The sequence below is a fragment of the Desmodus rotundus genome, chromosome 4 (genome assembly GCF_022682495.2).
Source record: "Desmodus rotundus isolate HL8 chromosome 4, HLdesRot8A.1, whole genome shotgun sequence".
NCBI lineage: Eukaryota > Metazoa > Chordata > Mammalia > Chiroptera > Phyllostomidae > Desmodus > Desmodus rotundus.
The window spans coordinates 16,328,338-16,336,283 of NC_071390.1; the positions used below are offsets into that span (position 1 = coordinate 16,328,338).

A 7,946-nucleotide genomic window follows, 5' to 3' on the forward strand; every position below is an offset into this window, starting at 1 on the left:
TATCCTCAGTTCTTTATCTGTTTCAAGATTTACAAATTGGCTCAGGGCACCAAGATCACCTGAGGGGAAAAGGACTCTGTCTCCAACAAATAGTGTTGGGAAAACTGCATATCCACATTCGAGGAATGAAGTTGGACCCTTATTTTACATCATATGGAAAAATTAACTCAGAGTGGATTAAAGGTAAGACCCAAAACTATAAAACTACTGGAAGAAAGCATCAAAGAAAAGCATAATGACATAGGATTTGGCTATGATTTCTTGTATTTGAACACCAAAAGCACAGGGGGGAAAAAAAGCAAAAACTGGCAAATGAGACTACATTAAACTAAAACATTTCTGCTCACCGCATGAAAGAGTAGAATGAAAAGATGACCTAAAGAATGGAGGAAAACACTTGCTAATCACATATATGATAAGAAATTAATATCTAGAATATATAAAGAATCTTACAATTCACCCACAACAACAACCCCCCAAAAATAATTTTAAAATGGGCAAAGGAGTTGAGAAGACATTGATCCAAAGATATACAAATGTACAACAAATACATTATAAGATGCTCACCATTACTAATCACTGGAGAAATACAAATCAGAACCACAGTAGAACATCACACCATACCCATGAAAATTACCATGAAAAACAAAAGCAAAACCAAGACAGAATGTAACACATATCAGTGGGGATGTAGAGAATTGGGCACTGCTAGTGGACATGCAAATTTTGCAGTCTCTATAAAAACTCCTATGAAAGTTCTTCAAAAAATTAAAACCAGAATTACCATATGATTTATAGGTCTCACTTTTGGGTATACATCCAATAAGATTCAAAGGAAGATCACAAAGAGGTATTTTCCACCTATATTCACTTTAGCATCATTGGAAGCAGCAACCCAAATGGCCATGCATGGATGAATGCGTAAATAAAATGTGGCATCTACACGCAATGCATATTATTCAGCCTTAAGAAAGGAGGAAATCTTGTCACATGCTGTAACAGATGCACCTTGAGGACATTATGCTAAGTAAAATAAGCCAGTCACAAAAAAGACGAATACTGTATGATTGCATTCAAATGAGCTTTTTAAATTAGTCAAACTCATAGAAATAGGAAGCAGAAAGGTGATGGCCAGGAGCAGGATGCAGGAGAAAACAGGAATTATTGTTCAGTGGGTATGGAGTTTCAGCTTCAAGACGAAAAAGCTCAAGAGATCTGTTTCACAACAACGTGGATACACCTAACATCATGCAACTGTACACTTAAAATTGTTAAGGTGGTAAATTTTTTGTGTGTGTTTTTAACTATAATTACAAATTTTAAAATGTTGTTCAGAGTAAACAAAATCTATTACCATGTTAGGATGTTAGTTAAGAAGGTCTTACATGGAACATCTGCTTTATCATCAAAGATAGGTTTCTCATTCATTCACTCTTAAAACTAGAATTCTAAATACCAGTCACTGCCAATTTGTGAGACCAGGTCTTTAATAAATTCAGAGCAAATAAGGTTTATTTATAAGCATAAATAAAACTGGGTCATACTTTTTAAAAACTTTCTCCCATATTTCTCCTCTTCTGTTTTTGGAGATGTATTTCCTTGGATGCACATTGCCCAGGTCAACAGATCAGTTGCAGCCTGCATGTTGCATGTGTGTCTACCATGTACCTGGTAGTGCTGAGACAAGAAGGAGAGGAAACTGCTGGGATATTCCTTATCAGCCTGGGCAGGCCAGTCCTCAAGTCTTGGAGGGAGACTATAAGCTCCTTAAAGGTAGGATCTAAGTTTGCAATCTTTCTGTATTGCTGCAAGGACATCAAAAGAGGCGCGTGCATGATCTGCAAGCTTTGAATATATAAAATGCCTGACCAGGTGATAATGTGTTCCATCAATGTAGGCCAGACATAAGCTGCTTCTGTGTTCCAGACAAGGGTTTTGTTTCTCCACAAGTGAGCTGATCTCTTGGAAAAGGCCCTGACTCTATTGGTACCTATGAGGATGCTCTTGGCTGCAAAGAACAGAAGTGCTATCATAGCTGGCTTCAGTGATGAACACAAATTATTGTGTTGCACAGCAAGAAAAACTGCAGCAGCCAGCAATTCCTGGATCATTAAATACACATCTTAATTACACCATCGTGGCCCAGGTTCCTCCCAAATTCCAGCTCAGTGTTGGCCCTTCCAATGGCCATATAATGTGTGTGGCACCTCCTTCCATCTGGCATGTGCTGATAAGCAGCACTGTGCCAAAGAATGAGGCTGCCTGTTCTCATGGGTCTCTGCAAAAGGTAAAAAGATCTCTATAAAAAGTAAAAAAAAAAAAAAAAAGCCTCTGCCCTGGCTGGTGTAGCTCAGGGGGTTGAGTGCAGGCCTGTGAACCAAAGGGTCAGGGTTCGATTCCCAGTCAGGGCACATGCCTGGGTTGTGGGTCGGGTCCCCAGCAGGGGGCACATGAGAGGCAACCACACATTGATGTTTCTCTCCCTCTGTCTTCTTCCCTTCCCCTCTCTCTAAAAATAAATAAATAAACTCTTTTTAAAAAGCCTTTTTTTTTTCCCAGAGTACCTCCTTAGCAGACCTCTCCTCCGATTTCATTGGCAATTACATCAAATCGCATTTATTGGTAATGGAAGTTGGATTGCCTTGTGTTGTAGGCAAACAATGTTCCCTACACTCTGCTACTAGCCAGATGTATAATTTAAGATACATGCATTTTCTCTCTGGGACTCAACTTTATTGTTTTTCCTACTGAGGCATACATGTATTGCCGAGTGCCGGATTCTATGCTTGCACCTTGCAGTCTAGCACAGAATCTGACACTCAGGGACAGTTGACAATGACTAAGGGACAGTTGGAAATCTTGAGTAGGAAAAAAAAAATCCATCATATCATTAGATTCAACTTGAGAAGACAGAGACCCAGAGCTGCTGGCAAGAAACTTGACACTTGTGGGTCCTGAGACTAAAACTCACGTGAGATTGGAATTGGGAGGTAGCTAGAAAACAGACTGGGTTCCAAGGGCAATTTGGGCATTAGATCACACCATATTCAAAGCTAGGAAGTTCTGGAATGTTCCATAAAACGGAACAGTAAAATTGAATTGAATTGAAAGGGTCAAATTGATAAAAATAACAAATGCATGAAGCTGGAGAAGCTCTGAATGTTTCAAAAATAGCCAAGGAAAACAATGAAGACTGTCTAGGAAGGAAAAAAATAATAAATGAAGAAAATATTCTGCAATGTAAGGTATTACTGTCTGTCAACAGCCAACACAGTCAGGGGTTGACATTTTCCTCCAGTGTCAGCCCACATCATATATTTTCATGAAAATCAATCTAAAAGGAAATAGAAAGTGGAGCCAAGGTGATGAAATGTCATTTTCCCCGGATGCCCGAATTCCTTTAACCTCCTTCAGGTTGTTTCCCCACTGAGTCCCATGTGGGTGAGCGGACACATGGGGTTTTCACTACACATGGCATTTCCTGCATAGACAGCTAAGGTTGTATCCCAGAGATGACTCTAAGCCAGGCTGAGATGAGATGAGATGATGATAATAATGATGGTGACAAGAGTATGTCAAAGATGGTGCCATATAAAATGTGCTGAGTGTTTCCCATATCACAAACACTGTGCTAAAGATATTTATTATACATATAATTTATTGAAGCTGTTCCATCCATCCTGTTGAGGGTTGCTTGAAACTCTACAAACTTAAGCAGCTTATTTATGAAACTGTAGCTGGTAAATGATATAGCCAGAACCAAACCAAAATCTGTCTGACTCCAAGGTGTGGCCTTTAACCTAATGTTGAAATTACTCCACATCTTGTTTTGAGGGAAACCCATGCGTTTGCAGTGTGTTGAACCCATGGTATACACCTGGGAAGGATGATGATCACAGCAATGGAAAGCTGCCCACCCTTCTCTTACTAGCAGGAAGATTAACACCTGCTTACTTGGAGAGACTCTAAAGGGGTTGGCTGGATGCCCGCTCAGTCTAGATTAGCACTCCCCAACCTTGGCATTACTCACACTCGGAGCCAGATTATTGTTTGTTGTGTGTGTTGGGGGGCTGTCCTGTGCTCCCTCACCTCTATTATCCTCTAGATGCCTGCCAGCGGCTCCCCTCCACCAGGTGTGACAACCAAAAATGTTTCCAGGCATTGCAGAGTGTTTTTTTGTGAGGCAAAAATCACATCTTGTTGAGAACCACTGGTCTAGATCCTTGTATAAGAAGTTATTGATAAGGCAGAGAGATCAAACTTTGCTGTCTGTGATTGGAATTATCAAATACCACATTGCTTTGAAATATGTCATGTTCCTATGGATTAAAAATGTAAGTCTTACTAATTCAAAAGAAAGACAAAGGCTACTCAAGATTATCTTGTCTGGTAACTGGACAAGTATAGACACTGGATTTGAATTCTGGCTGCATTTACTAGGTAGTCTTGGGCAATTAGTTAATGCATTTGCACCTCAGTCTATAAAATAAGCATGATAATAAGACCGCCTCACAGGGTGGCTGGGGAGAATAAATGGGAGCCACATGGGCAGTGCTCAATGCACACTTGCTTTAAAATAAATAAATTGCAGAAATGCATTTTTTTTCATAAGGTGGCTATGATTAACTAGACTCCTGGAATAACTGGAACTCTCAATTTATAGAGTGTACATGTGTGTGTACTGTATATAGCACACATATGTTACATTAAAAAATAATCAAATGCTATGTCATGAGCGATTTCTCAGGGTCTAACATTGTGCTGGGTGTGCTAAGGACACAAAGGAGAACAAGAGAGGAAGAGGGATGGGCTCCCTGTCATGCTCCAGCATCTCTGTGGTAGCATATACAGGCTCCAGAGAATCCCAGAGTAACCTAGAAAAAGACTGTGGATGCACAACAACTTGTGAAATGTTACCTTTGTGAAACCTACAGGTTGCGTGGGAGGAAGCAAAGCCACATTTCAAGCTCCTGGCTAAGAACATGCTGGCCCCATCAGAGCACACAGCTGAATTTGAAAGGAGTGCAAAAAAATTCAGCAAGCAAAATAAATAGTATTTTAATATAATATCTTAAAAATTCAAAATAAATGAAAAAAATCCATGGATAACAAAATTACCAACACAAGATAAATACAGGATCAAAGCCTGCACTTGCATGGTTTGGCCTTATTTTCCTCACCATAACCCTGGCCCTACCTAGATTTCAATGTACCCCATAACCTGTTTTTCCCAGTGTCCAGCAGGAGGACCAGCTAATAGCTCTTGTCCAGAACAGAGTGGTAGATTCCACTGGGTACCCCTAGCTAAGGGCACCTGTGCTTGTTTCCTGGATTTTCTTTTTCCTACAGTTAGAACCTCCCCTTTGGAGGTCTGAATTCTCTATTAGAGACAGAAGATCTAGGTCCTAATGCCATAACACTGTCTAAGATGGACTCATCAGGGCAGGAAAGAGTGGGGTAAGGAAGGGTAGGTATCTGGTTCGTCTTTACTAAAACAAAATGCAAATTAATGTATTCACTATCCATTCATTCCTATTAATGGACCTTTATTTAAAACTTGTTGGGGTCATCACTATATTTGAGAAACCACAAAAATTTTGAAAATCATAAAAGCATGAAAAAAAGAACTGAATTAAGGCAGAAAGAAATTTTAAAATTAGAAACAACCAAAAAACCTACAAAAGTTTTACTCCAGAAAATAAAACCTCCATTTTCATCAGTTTACAAGGAAAGGAAAGAAACATGAGCAATAAATATGCCACAGAATTATTTTTTTCTACCAATGGTTCTGACCTACAGGAGCTTGTAATCCAATTAAAGAGGATTAATATCACATGGAAATAAATAAGACAAAATATTAAAGATTAAAAACATGTCACCTGTGAGAAAATAGCAGTAGGACAAATGAGAATAAATGGTATCAGAATGTTAACAATTTTATTTTAATTCATTTTAATTTTTCAAGTATAAAGCAAATACCAGTTTATTGTAGGAAATCTAACAAATGAGAAGTAAAACGAAGCATGGAAAATTATCTGTAATCCCTAAGACAGACATAATTAAAATTTCATGGTAGTTTCCTTCTTATATTTAATTATTATTTTAATTCCAGCAGACACAGGCTTGGGTTAGGAAATAAAAGAACTGGAAAATAACTACCAGATATTCATGGGAAATTTTTAAAATAATGCTATTGCTGATATCATGCCAATGACATTCAAGGCATTATCTGGTGATTTTATAGAATAAAGAAAATAGATAAATATGTATTTATAGAGGCAAAAGCATCAAAGTTAGGAAAGACTTAGGGCATCATCTCTTAGAGCTCTATCCCTTAATTACACAAAAAGAAAAAAAAAGAATTCAAGTTGGGGATCACTGATTTGAACACGGTCCAAATCAGAGCCCCTGTGTAAGCCCATATTAGAGCTCAGACCACATGACTTTCCTGAGGGTGACGTCTTGCAGGGCTTCAGGGAATGAGCCCATTTTTATAAACATTTCTTGGGATGAATGCTCTGAACATTACTCTTTGGGAAATGCTAGTACAAGTTATTTTGGGGAGTTCTCATTCAGAAACTAGAGTCTCATCAGCCTGACTCAGCCCACCTTACCAGAGTAACTAAGCAACAATTCACACATTCCAGGGGCTCTACTGGGAGGCCAGGTATTTTCCATGCACCAAGGAAAGATGTTCTACTCTTACAAAGGAGATTGTGTTAATGGTATTTGAAGGGTGTGACCATCCTCATCACTTACTGCCTCAGGGTTTAACTGTAGTTGCACAGGTAATTACAGAGAAAATTGAGTTATTAAGATGATAAACAGTGGTAGTAAATCTCAAATACCTTAGATCTTAAATTCTAAAAAAAAAAGGAAAAGTGACAAATATTCAAGGAGGTGTCCCATTATCAAACAGTAGACATGACATACAGGGAACTCCCCAGTTCAGGCTAATGTTTAAGGAATACCACGTGATGGGAAATACACTAGGAACATTCTGGGGGCACCTCATTTAGTTCCTTGAAGCCCTCTGGGGCGTACTGGTTGTGCATTTTATGTCAGGCATCCAAGGCTGGGAGAAATTCACTGACACTCAAGGCAAAGAGCTTGTAATAGTTGGAGCTGGGACAGTAATCCAGGCCTTCTTGTTCCTAACCAGTATTCTTACATTTCTCCAACCATGCTTTGGCCAAACTCAGCCAGCTCCTCTTGGTAATTAGAAGATGGAACATTCTCAGAGTGACACACAAAATAAGAGCAATTAAAAAAAAAAAAGATAGGGGTGATCCTTTCCGAAGGGCCTACAAGATGGCGGAAGAGGAGCAGAAGAAGTGGACCTTCTGCAAGTTCACTTACCATGCTGTGGATCTCGACAAGCTGCTTGACCAGTCCTATAAGTAGCTGATGCAGCTCTATAATGCCAGGCAGTGGAGGCGGCTGAACCCAGGCCTGAGGAGGAAGCAGCACTCACCGCTAGAGCACCTGCGCAAGGCCAAGAAGGAGGTACCACCCATGGAAAAGCCTGAAGTGGTGAAGATGCATGTGGGAAACATGATCATCCTGCTAGAGATGGTGAGCAGCATGGCGGGCGTGTACAATGGCAAGACCTTCAGCCAGGTGGAAGTCAAGCCCTAGATGATTGGTCACTAGCTGGGTGAATTCTCCACCACCTACAAGCTGGTAAAGTGTGGCCAGCCTGGCATTGGAGCCACCCACTCCTCCCGCTTCAGCCCTCTCAAGTAGCTCATAAAACACAAACTTATTTAAAAAAGAAAAAAGATTAAGTGGACTGCTTCAGGTGTTATGAAATCACATGTGCTAAAAAGATCCTGGGCAAGCTGATAAAAATAGTAACAATTTTTTGAGTCCTTACTATTAGCCAGGAAGAGGCTAAGGCTTTTATCCAAATTACCAGGCCACAAAATTCATATACTGGCCCTAAG

The 7,946-nt window shown here is 39.7% G+C and overlaps 1 pseudogene; it reads left to right on the plus strand.

The window, feature by feature from the left end:
- The first annotated feature begins 7,311 nt into the window (after positions 1-7,311).
- On the plus strand, positions 7,312-7,746 carry LOC112300386 (small ribosomal subunit protein uS19 pseudogene; annotated as a pseudogene).
- The last annotated feature ends 200 nt before the right edge of the window (positions 7,747-7,946 follow it).